The 18400-nt window shown below is 44.5% G+C and overlaps 1 long non-coding RNA gene across 7 annotated transcripts in view; it reads right to left on the bottom strand.

Annotated features, from left to right (window-relative positions):
* LOC140895011 (uncharacterized) overlaps positions 1-18400 on the bottom strand; it is a 111580-nt gene that overhangs the window by 48174 nt on the left and 45006 nt on the right. For 3 of the 7 annotated variants that reach the window (XR_012154033.1, XR_012154028.1, XR_012154032.1), the window contains one exon: positions 18138-18318. The exons of 3 other annotated variants lie outside the window; for them this stretch is intronic. This is a non-coding gene — a long non-coding RNA (uncharacterized lncRNA). Of the gene's footprint in view, positions 1-18070; positions 18319-18400 lie in introns of all 7 variants that reach the window. One more of the 7 variants, XR_012154031.1, reaches the window with a different exon arrangement.

Here is an 18400-nt window from a genome sequence, read left to right as displayed (position 1 = left end):
TTTGCCCTTCCTAATGCAAATGGAACAATTCTTAGAGGGTGTTCCTGAGGAAATAGAAAGATACATCCTAGATGGGAAACCCAAAACTGTAATCGAGGCAGGAGAGATTGGAGCCAGATGGGTGGAGGTGGCAGAGAAGAAGAAAACTGGTCGCAGTTGGAGCGGAGACCAGAAGGGACCACCCCAGACCACACCCTATTACCGGGGGCCGCCCAAAGCCCCACCTACCTCCCAAAGAACCCTCCAGACCCCTTATCGTCCCACCACCCCGTTCTCCAGCAACCCTCCTCGTCCCAGTGACCCGTCAGCTGGACGATGTTTTAAGTGTAACGAGCTGGGGCATGTAAAGGCCAACTGCCCCAAGAACCCCAACAGATTACAGTTCATTGCACCGGAATCACACCAGAGGTCCACAGGCCCAGATACCTCCCAGATACCCTTGGAGCGGAGGGAAACTGTGAGTGTGGGCGGGAAGAAGGTCACCGCGTGGAGGGACACCGGAGCACAAGTGTCAGCTATCCATGCTTCCTTAGTGGACCCCAATTTAATCAACCCAGAGATCCAAGTGACGATTCAACCCTTCAAGTCCAACTCTTTCAATTTGCCTACAGCCAAGTTGCCTGTCCAGTACAAGGGCTGGTCAGGAATGTGGACTTTTGCAGTCTATGATGATTATCCCATCCCCATGCTGTTGGGGGAAGACTTGGCCAATCATGTGAAGCAGGCCAAGAGGGTGGGAATGGTCACCCGCAACCAGGCTAAACAAGCCGTGAGGCCTAGCTCTGTTCCGGAAACTTCTATCAGGACCCAGTCAGAGGTGATGGACCTGGACCCCAGGCCAATGTCTGCAACAGCAGTAGTGGATCCAGTCCCAGAGACCCAGACGGAACCAGTCCCAGAACCGGAACCAGCCGAACAACCAACACCAGACCCCGTGTCAGCACTGAATCCAGTACTTGCAACCTCAACACCAGAGGGCCCCACCGAACCTGAACTGGCAGCAGCCGATAACCCTACACAAGAGGCTCAGCCGGAGCCTGAATCCCAACATAGTGCACCAGCGGAGAGCGGTTCACAGTCAACAGAAACAGCTCCATCCCCTATATCGCTTCCAGAGGGACCAAGCCTAGGTCCACAATCCCATGAGGAACTGATGTCTCCAGCATCAAGGGAACAGTTCCAGACCGAACAGGAAGCAGATGAAAGCCTCCAGAGAGCTTGGACGGCGGCACGGAGCAACCCACCGCCTCTCAGCTCTTCTAATCGATCCAGGTTTGTTGTAGAAAGAGGACTTTTATACAAGGAAACTCTTTCTGGGGGACACCAGGAAGACTGGCATCCTCAAAGACAGCTGGTAGTTCCAACTAAATACCGGGCCAAGCTCTTGAGCTTAGCCCATGATCACCCTAGTGGCCATGCTGGGGTGAACAGGACCAAAGACCGTTTGGGGGGGTCATTCCACTGGGAGGGAATGGGCAAGGATGTTTCTACCTATGTCCAGTCTTGTGAGGTGTGCCAAAGAGTGGGAAAACCCCAAGACCAGGTCAAAGCTCCTCTCCAGCCACTCCCCATCATTGAAGTTCCATTTCAGCGAGTAGCTGTGGATATTCTGGGTCCTTTTCCGAAAAAGACACCCAGAGGAAAGCAGTACATACTGACTTTCATGGATTTTGCCACCCGATGGCCGGAAGCAGTAGCTCTAAGCAACACCAGGGCTAAAAGTGTGTGCCAGGCACTAGCAGACATTTTTGCCAGGGTAGGTTGGCCCTCCGACATCCTCACAGATGCAGGGACTAATTTCCTGGCAGGAACTATGAAAAACCTTTGGGAAGCTCATGGGGTAAATCACTTGGTTGCCACTCCTTACCATCATCAAACAAATGGCATGGTGGAGAAGTTTAATGGAACTTTGGGGGCCATGATACGTAAATTCGTAAATGAGCACTCCAATGATTGGGACCTAGTATTGCAGCAGTTGCTCTTTGCCTACAGAGCTGTACCACATCCCAGTTTAGGGTTTTCCCCATTTGAACTTGTATATGGCCGTGAGGTTAAGGGGCCATTGCAGTTGGTGAAGCAGCAATGGGAGGGATTTACACCTTCTCCAGGAACTAACATTCTGGACTTTGTAACCAACCTACAAAACACCCTCCGAACCTCTTTAGCCCTTGCTAGAGAAAACTTACAGGATGCTCAAAAAGAGCAAAAAGCCTGGTATGATAAACATGCCAGAGAGCGTTCCTTCAAAGTAGGAGACCAGGTCATGGTCTTAAAGGCGCTCCAGGCCCATAAAATGGAAGCATCGTGGGAAGGGCCATTCGTGGTCCAGGAGCGCCTGGGAGCTGTTAATTATCTCATAGCATTCCCCACCTCCAACCGAAAGCCTAAGGTGTACCATATTAATTCTCTAAAGCCCTTTTATTCCAGAGAATTAAAGGTTTGTCAGTTTACAGCCCAGGGAGGAGACGACGCTGAGTGGCCTGAAGGTGTCTATTACGAAGGGAAAAGTGCTGGGGGTGTGGAAGAGGTGAACCTCTCCATGACCCTTGGGCGTATGCAGCGACAGCAGATCCAGGAGCTGTGCACTAGCTACGCGCCAACGTTCTCAGCCACCCCAGGACTGACTGAACGGGCATACCACTCCATTGACACAGGTAATGCTCACCCAATTAGGGTCCACCCTTACCGGGTGTCTCCTCAAGCTAAAACTGCTATAGAACGGGAGATCCAGGATATGTTACAGATGGGTGTAATCCGCCCCTCTGAAAGTGCATGGGCATCTCCAGTGGTTCTAGTTCCCAAACCAGATGGGGAAATACGTTTTTGCGTGGACTACCGTAAGCTAAATGCTGTAACTCGCCCAGACAACTATCCCATGCCACGCACAGATGAACTATTAGAGAAACTGGGAAGGGCCCAGTTCATCTCTACCTTGGACTTAACCAAGGGGTACTGGCAGGTACCGCTAGATGAATCTGCCAAGGAAAGGTCAGCCTTCATCACACATCTCGGGCTGTATGAATTTAATGTACTCCCTTTCGGGCTGCGAAATGCACCCGCCACTTTCCAAAGACTTGTAGATGGTCTCCTAGCGGGATTAGGAGAATATGCAGTCGCCTACCTTGACGACGTGGCCATATTTTCGGATTCCTGGGCAGACCACCTGGAACATCTACAAAAAGTCCTTGAGCGCATAAGGGAGGCAGGACTAACTGTTAAGGCTAAGAAGTGTCAAATAGGCCTAAACAGAGTGACTTACCTTGGACACCAGGTGGGTCAAGGAACTATCAGCCCCCTACAGGCCAAAGTGGATGCTATCCAAAAGTGGCCTGTCCCAAAGTCAAAGAAACAGGTTCAATCCTTCTTAGGCTTGGCCGGTTATTACAGACGATTTGTACCGCACTACAGCCAAATCGCTGCCCCACTGACAGACCTAACCAAAAAGAAACAGCCAAATGCTGTTCAGTGGACCGGAAGGTGTCAGAAGGCCTTTAACAAGCTTAAAGCGACACTCATGTCTGACCCTGTACTAAGGGCCCCAGACTTTGACAAACCGTTCCTAGTAACCACAGATGCATCCGAGCGTGGTGTGGGAGCAGTTTTAATGCAGAAAGGACCTGATCAAGAATTCCACCCTGTAGTGTTTCTCAGCAAAAAACTGTCTGAGAGGGAAAGCAACTGGTCAGTCACTGAAAAAGAATGTTATGCCATTGTCTACGCTCTGGAAAAGCTACGCCCATATGTTTGGGGACGGCGTTTCCACCTGCAAACCGACCATGCTGCACTAAAGTGGCTTCACACCGTCAAAGAAACTAACAGAAAACTTCTTCGGTGGAGTTTAGCTCTCCAAGATTTTGATTTCGACATCCAACACATCTCAGGAGCTTCTAACAAAGTGGCTGATGCACTCTCCCGTGAAAGTTTCCCAGAATCAACTGGTTAAAATCGTCCTTGAGATGTGGAAAATATTGTTAGTCTTTATGTACTTGGTAGTATATTTAGAGATGCATGTGTCTTATTAACTCTGTTTTCCTAGAGCTCCAGGAAGAAATCCCAGCCAGTGTTTCACCCTAGCTGAGATTTGGGGGGCGTGTCATAAATATAAAGGGAAGGGTAAACCCCTTTGAAATCCCTCCTGGCCAGGGGAAAGCTCCTCTCACCTGTAAAGGGTTAAGAAGCTAAAGGTAACCTCGCTGGCACCTGACCAAAATGACCAATGAGGAGACAAGATACTTTCAAAAGCTGGGAGGAGGGAGAGAAACAAAGGGTTTGTGTGTCTGTCTGTAGTCGTCTTGGCCAGGGACAGAACAGGAATGGAGCCTTAGAACTTTTAGTAAGTAATCTAGCTAGGTATGTGTTAGATTATGATTTCTTTAAATGGCTGAGAAAAGAATTGTGCTGAATAGAATAACTATTTCTGTCTGTGTATCTTTTTTGTAACTTAAGGTTTTGCCTAGAGGGGTTCTCTATGTTTTTGAATCTAATTACCCTGTAAGATATCTACCATCCTGATTTTACAGGGGGGATTTCTTTATTTCTATTTACTTCTATTTTTTATTAAAAGTCTTCTTGTAAAACACTGAATGCTTTTTCATTGTTCTCAGATCCAAGGGTTTGGGTCTGTGGTCACCTATGCAAATTGGTGAGGCTTTTTATCCAACATTTCCCAGGAAAGGGGGAGTGCAAGTGTTGGGAGGATTGTTCATTGTTCTTAAGATCCAAGGGTCTGGGTCTGTAGTCACCTAGGCGAGTTGGTGAGGCTTTTTACCAAACCTTGTCCAGGAAGTAGGGTGCAAGGTTTTGGGAAGTATTTTGGGGGGAAGGACGCGTCCAAACAGCTCTTCCCCAGTAACCAGTATTAGTTTGGTGGTGGTAGCGGCCATTCCAAGGATAACGGGGGTAATATTTTGTACCTTGGGGAAGTTTTGACCTAAGCTGGTAAAGATAAGCTTAGGAGGTTTTTCATGCAGGTCCCCACATCTGTACCCTAGAGTTCAGAGTGGGGGAGGAACCTTGACAGTGATAATCAAGGTGGGCTATTTCCTGCACAAATCCAGGTTTTCTCACTCCGTCACCCCCCTCCAAAAACCACACACATAAACTCACTCTCCTGCTGGTAATAGCTTATCCAAAGTGACCACTCTCCCTACAATGTGCATGATAATCAAGGTGGGCCATTTCCAGCACAAATCCAGGTTTTCTCAACCCCCCACCCCCATACACACACAAACTCACTCTCCTGCTGGTAATAGCTTATCTAAAGTGATCATCAAGTTGGGCCATTTCCAGCACAAATCCAGGTTCTCTCACCCTCCGCCCCCTCCCCCACACAAACTCACTCTCCTGCTGGTAATAGCCCATCCAAAGTGACCACTCTCTTCACAATGTGTATGATAATCAAGGTGGGCCATTTCCTGCACAAATCCAGGTTCTCTCACCCCCTCACCCCCCTCCAAAAACCACACACACAAACTCACTCTCCTGCTGGTAATAGCTTATCCAAAGTGACCACTCTCCCTACAATGTGCATGATAATCAAGGTGGGCCATTTCCAGCATAAATCCAGGTTTTCTCACGCCCCCCCCCACCCATACACACACAAACTCACTCTCCTGCTGGCAATAGCTCATCCAAACTGACCACTCTCTAAGTTTAAATCCAAGTTTAACCAGAACGTCTGGGGGGGAGGGGGTAGGAAAAAACAGGGGGAAATAGGCTACCTTGCATAATGACTTAGCCACTCCCAGTCTCTATTTAAGCCTAAATTAATAGTATCCAATTTGCAAATGAATTCCAATTCAGCAGTTTCTCGCTGGAGTCTGGATTTGAAGTTTTTTTGTTGTAAGATAGCGACCTTCATGTCTGTCATTGCGTGACCAGAGAGATTGAAGTGTTCTCCGACTGGTTTATGAATGTTATAATTCTTGACATCTGATTTGTGTCCATTTATTCTTTTACGTAGAGACTGTCCAGTTTGACCAATGTAAATGGCAGAGGGGCATTGCTGGCACATATCACATTGGTGGATGTGCAGGTGAACGAGCCTCTGATAGTGTGGCTGATGTTATTAGGCCCTGTGATGGTGTCCCCTGAATAGATATGTGGGCACAGTTGGCAACGGGCTTTGTTGCAAGGATAGGTTCCTGGGTTAGTGGTTCTGTTGTGTGGTATGTGGTTGTTGGTGAGTATTTGCTTCAGGTTGCGGGGCTGTCTGTAGGCAAGGACTGGCCTGTCTCCCAAGATTTGTGAGAGTGTTGGGTCATCCTTCAGGATAGGTTGTAGATCCTTAATAATGCGTTGGAGGGGTTTTAGTTGGGGGCTGAAGGTGACGGTTAGTGGCGTTCTGTTATTTTCTTTGTTAGGCCTGTCCTGTAGTAGGTGACTTCTGGGAACTCTTCTGGCTCTATCAATCTGTTTCTTCACTTCCGCAGGTGGGTATTGTAGTTGTAAGAAAGCTTGACAGAGATCTTGTAGGTGTTTGTCTCTGTCTGAGGGGTTGGAGCAAATGCGGTCATATCGCAGAGCTTGGCTGTAGACGATGGATCGTGTGGTGTGGTCAGGGTGAAAATCCAAATACACTGTGGGATGCTGGGAGCAAGGAATGGCTGAGTATCCCCACTAAATTCACAGAGATAGGAAGTAGCTAATACCTGGCACTTTTTAACGATGGTCTTTTCAGGCAAGTCAAACCAGAATGATCAGAGCAATGATGTGAACAATATTGCATATATAACTCTTAGCTTCATTCAAGTTACGTTAGGTTGCAACACAGTCTTGGAAACTGGATGTGTTTATAACCTATATTCCTTAACGAAGAGAAATCCTTCTAACACCTTTCATGCCAATATTTCTTCTACATGTTGTTCAGACTCTCATTATGTTTGACATTTTATTTCCACTATTGCAATGTCATCTCCTTGTTTTGCTCATTCTTTCAATATATGTTGGCCAATCTACAAAAAATGTAATGATGTTTTAGACTAGACTAACATCATATTTTGACTACATCCATTCTGACACAGAGGGCTGCAATGCAACCAGCTGTTCATGATTAATATGTTAAACAAAGTCCTCAGTGAAAGCTTATATACTAACTATATGATGCAATGAAACTTTGGGTCATGTGAAAATTCCATCATCATATCACCCAACATTCCCCTGATCTGTAAAATGTCAACTAACTCATGAGAAAAGTCTCATTAACATGTTATCTGGAAGTGTAATTGGCGAAACTGATACACTGCATGTTTTATATCTATGTCCTGTGTGCTACTGTAGTAAGCTCTCATTCCCTCTGTACTATAGGAAATGGCTCTACGGCACTTGAAATAAAATTGAAGACTGTTTCTTCCCACTTCTCTCTCTCTGTGGTATATGTTTGTAAGGGCTATTTCTGATTAACTCTCTGTCTGGGTGCTCTTATTCCAGAATAAGAGTGCTTTATTCTGAATTAGTTTAATCCACTTTGGAAGTGGATTAAAATTCCTCTTTGAATTCATATCCTACTTTAATCTTTAATTAACTTCCTTGTGTAGACAAGCCCTAAGAGAAAACAGGGCAGGAGAGGCCATCAGTTACAAAACCCCCAATACAGAGTAATCCAGAATGATGACAAGGGGTTATGATAAAATTGAGAGGGGGGGAGGAGGTAAAAAAATGCAAGGGATAGGACAGCTAAGAAAAGAAGGTGAGAGCAGTTTATTGTAAATGAAAACAACCCCATTGCCGACACAAATACCATTTCTGACAGACCTGAAGAAGAGCTCTGTGGAGTTTGAAAGCTTGTCTCTTGCACCAACACAAGTTGGTCCAATAAAAGATATTAGCTCAGCCACCTTGTCTCTCCCGTCCCGGAACCAACACAACTGCAACAACACTGCAGACAATCCACGGTTGACTGTCGCACACACGGAGCCAAGTAATGGAATTTACACCCACTTCCAAACTCAGCCCTTGGGTATCACAGCGGCCAATGTTCAAATTTGGGGATTTAAGTTAGGATGCCCCGTCCTGCATTTGAAAACTCACCTGTGCTGACTTAAGGGCTTTAATATGGAACTGGCTTGGAAATTGGACCCCGGGGCCTGATTTTCAGAAGTATTGAGCACACGCAACTCCCGTGGAGGTCATTGGGAGCTGCTAGTGCCCAACACCTCTGAAAATTAGGTCCCATGTGTATATAGTGAGCTGTATCGCATGTATTTATCTCTGACATATTTGCTTAACAACATACTACGTATACCATCTCAGTTGACTGACAGCACTGAAGTAAATATAAGTAAGCTAAGGCTGGACTCATTTATATATTTGTCCTGACTTTCTTATACATTATGTAATGAATCTGCTGAGCAGTAATAGGTAGTAGCAGCGATGGGGTGAATCTGCTGCTACTCTCTGGCTCCTGACTGGGGGATAAGTAAGCCAGGGAGGAAAGGTCCAATGGCAGTTAGCAGCGTAGTTGGAGCCCTGGGGGCACAGCAGTGGAGGCACCTGCTCCTGGTGACTGCTCAGAGTGTCAGCTCAGATATCCAGAGCTGCTTGGGTGTGATCGGTTCTATCCTGGTTTAAGAACAACAGGGCTTGTTTACATAATATGGCTAAAAACATGTACACAGTGCAAAAAAAGTACATAATACATGGCTCTGTGACGTAGTTTCTCTCAGCAGAAACTGACTTGCTGCAAGGCCCCCCAAATCTAACACTGTACAGTTGAGGGGCACTACTTGTGTTAAAAGTGGGCTTGAGTTTCCAGGGAGAGGAATTGTGAGCTGGTATTCCTGGTGAAACAAACAGCTGAGGTGTGTGCAGAAATCAAAAGTTGCCCAGGAGGCACTAAACGTGGTGAAGAACACCCAGAGCAACTAGAAGGGGGCCATAACAGGGTCTGGAAGCTTCTCAGAAAAGACAGACGACTTGAAAACTGGCAAAATCAATTCGGCTGGAAATAAAAACTTTATTGGGACAGAAGCTACAAGATGTCCAAACAGATATGAAGCCCAGCTACAAAATACTAGGGTTGGCAACAGACTGAGGAGGTGACTGGCAGGTTGGCCAGCATGGACCGTCACATTTTCCAGGAAACAGAAAAGAACCAATGAGTTTTGGTCAGCTTGGAATGTGCTAACAGAAATTAACTGCAGCAAGATCTTAAGGAATTGGAGTACTGTCTAGACAAGAAAAATCCCAGAATTGAATCAATTTCATTTCTGCATTTATACTTATGTACTGACTTACTTATGCATACACTTCTCTTCAGGCAGCAGTTAGCTCTTTGTAGGCACTACTATTATAAAAACAACTTTCATACATGTTTTGCTTCAATAGGGATTGCAGATTTGGGGCTAGATTCTCATCTGTGTTAGGACAACTTTATGCTACCTCTGCAAGTGGAAAGCTATCCTAATGCTACAGGAGGATCCCCATATAGTAGGGTCCTTGAGTAGTATAGGATGGGGCTGGGGTGTCCCTGAGTCCCAACAAACCCCAGTCTGGGCTCTAGAGACCAACGGTAGTCCACACAAGTTAGAACAACCTGGCCCAGCTGTGCTGAGTGCTCCAAGGCTGGCACCGAGAATAGAAGTCACGGTGGAGGCTGTGAGCTACAGTTTTATACACATGCTGTGCTTAGCTCTGTTATCACAGAGGAGTCATTGAAAAAAATCAATGGACAGTGATGGGGGAGGAGGGGAGGAAATATCACATGACTTATCCACGTTTACATTTCTTGACCATGATCCGAGCTCAACCTCAGGATGACCTTGAGCCTTGCAGGCTAAAAGAAATAGTGCTGGTACAGCTGGAACAGGTGAGTAGACCACATAACACAGAGAGAGCGAAATATAAATGGTCTTAAATAAAGAAAAAATGTCTGTTCTATTAATCTGCATGTCCTGCCCTCACAACAGCACCTCATTATGATTCTGGAGGCTTTGGAAAGGCTCCAGTGCAGTATCTTCAGCATAAAGTTATCATGCATTTCAAAGGCTGAAGGCAAAAATCATACACAATCCTATTGTCCAAATGCTTAAAAAAAAATGGTACAAGCCTACACCACTCATCAACTAGTGAAACATCCTGTGGCTCCTTGGAATGCCATATACCCGTTGCTGCAGAGTCCACAGGGTTTGAATGGGCTCCCCTCAATCTGCTTGATCTCAAGAAGAGGAGAACGGGGTGGTGGTCACAGTAAGACTGGCTGAGATGTACAAAATAGTGCATAGGGCATGAAGCAAATGGACTAGAGCCCCTATAATCCCCTCAGCAGCAAAGTGGAGGTGTGAAGGAAAGATGGTGTGAAGGCATGGTGTCAAAACGAGCCAGAAAGAGCTGCAAATGTTTTCAGCATGTATCAAAACCATTGTCTCATTCTAAGGCAAACCAGGAAGTTGAACCATGGGCTTTCAACCTTGAGTGCCCCAGACAGCTTCAGGCTATGTCATTTGGGTGAGCACTCAGTGGACACTGTATAGAGGTGTTTGTAAGAAGGGCCATTTTACTTGCAGTCTAATTTTCTGGTCTGAATGTTTGTATCTCACATAAACAACCAAGATGAATCATAAAAGGTTAGAGACAAGATGCTAGCTAGCATGTAAATACACCAAACCTAACCCAGCCCCCAAGCTCCTCCCAACACTTATTCCTGGTACATAAAGTCAAAAATAAATCTTACAAGTTTATAAAACCAGGGTTAAGACACTTATCCCTTCTCCTCCCGTTGCCCCCTCCATCATCCTCCAAGAACTGGGGCCAAATCCTAGTCTCTTGGGGAAAGCCTGAATAAATAGGCTTTGAGCTGTGGAAAGCTGCCTTCTTTCTCCCATTGCTGGCCACAAAGCACTCCTCCAATAATGGAGTCACAGACCCTGTAGTCAACACCTTGTTCCACCATAAATTTCCCCTCCTTGCAGCTACAGAGAGAGTTGCTGAGAGGAATAGGGACTGCAGAGTCCCACTATCCAACTTTGCTTTGAGGAGCAATGTGAAGATGAGAACAGAGCAGACTCTGACTGCTGTTCAGGCCTGACATGGCAATGGTGAGGTGGGATTTCCCCCTGAGTAAGAACCACAGGAGTTGGCCCTTAATGTGGACAGACCCAAATGACATTTATAAATCTGGGGGAATGTGACTGGCTCAGTCAAGTGGGCTTTGGAATCCTGAGTCTGAACTCCGCCCCAAACTTTGGGGAGTTATTTAAACTCCGTATCTGAGCCCAGACTTGAACTTTCAGCTCAAACTCCTTTCTGTAGAAGGATCTGAAACCTCCCAACTCTTCATACCAAACATGCCCAAATTTGGGAGAAGTTCAAAATCCAGATCCCAACTCAGATTCAGATTTTGGCCCAATTCTAGTTCTATCATTCTCCTTACAAACAGGAATATTTGTTTAGCACACGACATAATTACTTTTCTCCAAGAAATACGCTCAACCGGTCACAACAGTTAATGGAATTTAATGGTGGAGTTACACTACTTTGCACAAGGTTTTGCTGTTCTTTTGTAAGGCTAAGCCTGCTTTGGGCTAGTAGTCCAGCTGAACGAGTCTAGGCAATTAATGGAAGGGAATGCCCATAAGCAGTGGTCTTCTTCTTATTACGTAGGTAATTACACTTAATGACAGTGGGAGCAGTGACTCAAATCCAATGATAAATCTGTATTAACGTTGATTTTCAAATCCTAACACTAAGTGCAACATTTTTACTATCTTAAACACAGCATGCCCAGACATTTTTTAAGCCTTTACATTACAATATGACCTTCATTAATTTTGGGACAAATCCCCCTCCCCTCTGTTCAGTGGCTCAAATGTAGTGAGACCAGTGCAATTCTGCCACAGGCAGGAAGAATTTATGGAGTCCATGCTGGGGTTATACATCGCTGCATGCCATGTTGTCCAATTCCAAAGGACTTCCTGTGCACTCTCATACAGGAAGCGTCTGGGGTACTGGCAGGCCGGGGGAAGGAATGGAAACAGGAATGCTGTATTCTCCGATCATTGCCTCTAGCAGAGCACCAGGAACTACTGCAGCCCCAAAGTATTGGAATGGATCTCCAGGCAGCTCCATGGCTTGGGCTCCCCCTTCCTGGATGGAACCCCAGCACACTGCCTTCTTTGCAAAGGATTTATTGACACAGTGCTAACACTGCTGCCATCCTACCTGCTCTAGGGTGCCTATTCGTGCAGCTGAACCAGTGGTAGCCCTGCTGGGAATTTTGTACTACAACTCCCTAGAGTAGTAAAGTTCTTGGACTACATTCTGTTGTCCAGGATCTGGGCCATTACCTTTAGAAGTTTTCTTTCTTTTCTTTTTTTTTTTTTTTTTGGAATAATTAGCTGTATAAATGAATCAATGAGAACAAATTTTCACAGGGAAAAATAAAAAAAAGCAACAATGAAGAAGTTTTTAATTCCAAATGTATCCTCAGAGATAGCCTATTTATGAAATAAATGTCCTAGACTGACTTAATTTCAGTTCACTTCACTTTTAAATAGAGAACTGAAGATGGATAACACTTTATGGAGTATTTTGGCAGAAAACGCAGATTATTGTATTTATTGGCAACATCGTTGTTCACTGAAGTAGAGAAGAAAAAAAAATCAAAGTTATTAAAAGGGGTCAAATTCCAACCTTCTCCCAGGAGTTAATCTCAGGTTTAAAGTAATTTTTCAAAAGAGGTTTTACACTTATAAGGTTAATAGGAAACGGACTCAGATAATCATTGGTTTGATACCCTGCCACAGCACATCACTTCTCTCTTAGTGTTAGTTTTTCTTAACATCCTTCCCTTACCACACTAGTAAAAGAACAATTTTAGCATTTTACAGCCTGATGCCCTGATTTTCTATGGCTAGGATGCAGCAGCACTCAGCAGTCCTAAAACCAGTGTAACCAATCCCAGGAGGATCAGCCAAGGTAGGGAAAGCCTCAGGCAGCATAGAGCCTTTGTAATGCTTATGCTTGTTTTAAGGAGTGTGGCTGAAAAGAAGGGGGACTAGACTGAACCCCAGTGGTCCCTGGCTGCTGTAATGACATTTTGGAGCCTTTGGCAGCTGGCACAAGTTACAGAGAAGCCTTGAGGTGGGTTTGGATTTTGAATATTCTCTTAATTTGGGGCTGTTTGCATCTCAGATTGGGGAATACACTTATGATACACACTACGGAAAGCAGGCCAAGTCAACAAAAATAGCGTGAATTCTTTCAGCTTTAGGTCACTGGTCTGTGCGTGACTAAAAGTTGGGACTGTTTGAGAACCGTTCGGTGGCTTATGTGAATGGGTTTGGTGTTTTCAATGTCGACAGGCATCAGCCTCACAAAGCTCTCTTTCCCAACTGATACTCGCTGAGGAGAACTGAATGGATGGGGCAACTGAACTCCTCTCTCACACAGAGCGTTGTTTACTGTTCACTTCAACAAACACCTGTGATTTACACTAGGTCAGTATTATTCATCTGTACATTTTCTACAGAGTGTGAAACAACACACAAAGTTATTTCATTTTCAATGAATGAAAGCATAAATACAAAGCGGCCACCCACACGCCCTGCCCCTATTCAAAAATTACAAGAATGAAATGCAATACAATCAGTGCACTTCTTTCTACCAAGCTCCCTCCAGCACATATTCAAATACTACCCCTTGTACGTTGGATAATATCCTTGGCAAAGCCCCGGTGAAACAAATGGAGTAACTGCTTTGTAGTTGTGTAAATAATTTTCTGGATCACAGCGTTTCAAGCTGCTGCCTCTTAAAATGTGAGAAAATAGTTAATTTAATACAATGAATATCCCCACCCTAGAGTCTTGTGGTTTTTCAAAACCACAAAATATGACTAGACATCAGCCAGGTTCTTTGGCTAAATTTTTTTTTCTACACTAAAATACATACAGGCTTCTTCGATGTATAATGAATGAAATGATTAATTATACCTTTTACTCAAGGCTAAGAAATTAATACAAGCACATTTTATACACTCAGGATGTCTACAGAAAGCCAAGAACTTTGCAGAGAAAAATACCCCCAGAAAAGATCTTTGCTAAAATGGTTAAATATACTCATTATGAAACCATGTTTAATAGAGGACTTCTGCACGTTAGCTTGAAGCTACAGCTGTAAGCTGTGCAGAGGAAATGATGACAGGATATAAAGGACCAGGGAATATTTAATATTTACTAAACAAAGGTCTTAGTTTAATCATATATCCAGTCATACTGTAAGAATTTGACAGGAACTGCCCCCCATGCTTAGACATTTAGGAGCGTCTAATGCTTTCACTTTGACTTGCATGTGCACAAAATCACACAGCACTAATATTCTTGTAATAGCAAAGTAGTTTTTCTCCCCTCTTTCTCTTTTTTCAAATGCAAATTCAATCCTAGAAAGGCACAAGCTAGCAAAAAAGGTGCAGCTAAACACCCAAACGGAGCCTAGAACAGCATTTTCTACATCTTTGATGGTTTTTTTCCCCTTAGACCTAGAATTATTTTGAGAAATTACTTCCAAATCCCAGTTGTTTGAGGAAACTCACTTTGGGAAGTTCTTTTTCTATCTCGAGTAGGCCTAAACTGGTGTTTAAAATTCCAGCAAGACAGTGAAAGGGTATTTTGCAAACTCATCTGTCTCCAAATGGGCATTATATGATCTGCATTTTTATATTACTGGGGGTGGGAGAATGGGCCAAAAAGTATTGGGTTTTCCTGAAACACACATATTATGTACTTTGCCTGGAAACCAAAGGAAAGTAGGACTGGACAATCATTATAATCTATATTATGGTATTTACATTATGATAGCACTGAGAGGCCCCATCAGAGGTTGGGTCACATTGTTCTAGGCACTGTATAAACATATAATAAGAGAAGTCACTCTTTAGAGCTTAAGCTCTAAACAAACAAGACAAAGCGCTAGAGAAAGAAATTATTATTGCTATTTTAGAGGTAAGAAATTGAGGCACAGAGAGGCTAGGTGACTTGTCTAAGGTCACACAGAAAGTCTGTGGCAGAACAGAGAATTAAGGCCAAATTTCCCAAGTCCCAGTTCAGTGCCTTAACAACGATTCTCTGAATCAGCTCCAACTCCTTGTCCACTAATAAGTTTGAATTTTAATTAATGTATTTCACCCATTCTCTTGCTCCATTTGTATTATTTTTCTGAGAGCATTCAAGTGATCAAATTTTACTGGCACAAACATCTGGGGCAAATTAATTTCAAAGTCATATAATAGAATCATAGAATATCAGGGTTGGAAGGGACCTCAGGAGGTCATCTAGTCCAACCCCCTGCTCAAAGCAGGACCAATCCCCAACTAAATCATCCCAGCCAGGGCTTTGTCAAGCCTGACCTTGAAAACCTCTAAGGAAGGAGATTCCACCATCTCCCTAGGTAACCCAGTCCAGTGCTTCAACACCCTCCTAGTGAAAAAGTTTTTCCTAATATGCAACCTAAATCTCCCCCACTACAACTTGAGACCATTACTCCTTGTTCTGTCATCTGGTACCACTGAGAACAGTCTAGAGCCATCCTCTTTGGAACCCCTCTTCAGGTAGTTGAAAGCAGCTATCAAATCCCTCCTCATTCTTCTCTTCTGCAGACTAAACAATCCCAGTTCCCTCAGCCTCTCCTCATAAGTAATGTGCTCCAGCCCCCTAATAATTTTTGTTGCCCTCTGCTGGACTCTTTCCAATTTTTCCACATCTTTCTTGTAGCGTGGGGCCCAAAATTGGACACAGTACTCCATATACATAAACATTTACAGAAACCTTCTTCACTTGTCTAATAAAATAACATATAATTCTATGTGACTCATCTGACCAATCACAGCTCAAATTCCAGAGTCAAATTTGAAAAGGTATGTATTGGTTAGTTAATAAATTCAGGGAATTGTGATCTTTCAGTTATTCCAGGAAAGAATAAGAAGCTAACTTTGTCTAGTAAATTATTAGTTGCAACTTATTTGTTCAACTGCCCGGATAACTTTTTCCTCACTTTCAAAAGTGTAACTAAGCAAGGGGGCAAGTGTGGACAAAGTTCAGTTGATTGGCATTGCCTCTTCTTGTGCCTGTTTCTTCTCCTTGCCTCCCGGGGTCTTTGTTACATTTTGTCCCCTCCTCCCCCAAAAAGTGCTTTTCCATTACTTGGATGCAAACCATCAGAGGTGAAAGTAAGCCAGGCCAGTCCAGCGTATCGGCAAGAGCCGGTACGCCAGACCGGACCGGCTTCCCCAGGCGGCAATTTAAAGGGTCTGGGGCTCCCAGCAGCAGCTGGAGACCTGGGCCCTTTAAAAATCGCCACCCGAGCCACACTGCCGGAGCCCTGGGGTAGCAGCAGCGGGGCTCTGGCAGTGATCTAAAAGGGCCTGGGGCTCCCGGCCGCCGCTACCGCAGCAGAGCCTGGGCCCTTTAAATCAGCATCCGAGCCCCGAGGTAGTGGCAGCAGCTAGGAGCCCCCAGAGCTCCGTGGGTGATTTAAAGGGCCTGGGGCTCCACTGCAGTAGCGGAGGCCGGAGCCCCAGGCCCTCTAAATGGCCCCTGAGACCCTGAGTTCCCAGCCGCCATCGCAGCTGGTAGCTCCATTGGTGATTTAAAGGGTCTAGTGCTCCCAGCTGCCACCACCGCAGCCGAAGCCCCAGGCCCTTAAAATTTAGATTTAAAGGGCCCGGGGCTCTGAAGGCCCCACCTCTCCTGATTGAGGCCCCGCCCCTTCTGGTCGAGGCCCTACCCCCCTGCTCAGGACTCCAGCATACTGGTAAATCCTTTAAGTTACTTTCACCCCTGCATCCTAATGTAGAAATCAGTCAGATATGATCAACTCTCTCAGTCTCCTACCAACAGTCAGACTTGCTACATTTCTCCACAGCAGGCTGAGGATATTTTTTCTCTGGATCAGGAGCTACAGGAACAAAGGGTTGCAAGGTTTAATTTCTCTGTAAGTGGTTAGTTCTAGCTCTCTCTGCAAAAGGGCGTGATCTTTTCCTGGTTTGATTAACGGAGAAGACAGATGGGGGAGTGGACCTACTTGTACCGTTCAGCAATATCCCTAATTTTCCCAGGCTTACAACTAGCACTGACTATATTATTTGTAGGAGGGTATTTACTTGGTAGTACCAATCCAGATACACAAGTTACAACAGCAGTAGCAGCCTTGTATTAACAATGCTTTCTATTCCAGATGTACTTACTGTTGCAAAGTGAGAATCATAGTCACCTCTGTGGTTATTAACTTCCTCTTTTATAACCTTATCTTTTCCTTATATCTGAAGCACCAGCTGAGCATTGTTCAAAACTGTTCCAAAGCCCAGTGAAGCCAATGGGAATTTTTCAATAGGCTTCAATGGGCTTTGGATCAGACCCCCTAAATGCTCAACTTGCAATAGGATGAAGATTTGAGATTACACTGAGGTAGGATATCACACCCCTCCAGCCCTCCACAACGTGTTAGGAAAAATAAAATGAAACAATACGTTTATAGAGTTAGCTTTTGAATAAATGGGATGTGCTGAACATCCTCAGACAAAACCCACTTAGGTATTGGGCTTGCTGCAACCAGCTTGTAGGGTTTTTGAGAAGTGGCTGTTCTGTTCCACGGCAGGCTAACTAAAATAAATTCCTAGCTTCAAAGTTGATGTAAAGCAATGTATATTTTAAACGGTGAGTCTACAAACACTCCACACAGAAAATACTCCCTTTTCTCAGAATCAAATTCCTAATCTAGATAAGATTGAAGAAGAAGTCTTTTAAACAGAACCTTCTAGAACAGTAAAGAACATTGGCCATAATTTTATGTAGTTCTAAAATTTTTCCTTATGCTCTAATTCATCTTGAATCAGAACTAAATGAACAAACCCAAATAAAAGGAGAATTCAACAAACTAAGTGCCTGTTCCAGGTGACCTCATATGTTGGAGAGACAGTTCAGGGTTTGTGGGTTACTGGAAGAGTGGGTGGATCTATATGTGAGATGTTTTTTTATATTTTTCCAGAATTAGGATGTCTCTCACTTCCACAAAGTTGATTTCAGGTCAAGCCATATGGTTTAGATCCTTAAAATCCCTCTTCAAAGAAATTTCAGGTCATTACCATTTTGTAAACTCTTTTCCAGGAAGTTTTTCATGTGCAAAATCTGCTTTTTCCATCTCTGACCTACCCACTTTCCAGTGAGTTTCTCTCAGTATCTAACTGCTGTCAAATGGGAGGCAGTATTTTCTGTAAATAGCAGTCTTGTTCATAAACACCAAAACTGTCACAATGTCCAATTGAAGCGCAGCAAATTAAGCATGAAGCAGCAGCTTTCAGGATCAGCTTTAAGGGAACAGCCTCACAGGCTCCTTGGGGGAGGGGAAAAAAAAAAGTTTAAAGATCGTAAACTTTTTTAAAATGCAGGCAACAATTCTTAAGTTTTCATTCACA

This window comes from Lepidochelys kempii, chromosome 10 (genome assembly GCF_965140265.1).
Source record: "Lepidochelys kempii isolate rLepKem1 chromosome 10, rLepKem1.hap2, whole genome shotgun sequence".
Lineage (NCBI taxonomy): Eukaryota > Metazoa > Chordata > Testudines > Cheloniidae > Lepidochelys > Lepidochelys kempii.
The sequence above is the reverse complement of the archived record's forward strand: the minus strand, read 5'-3'. Positions and strand labels throughout refer to the sequence as shown.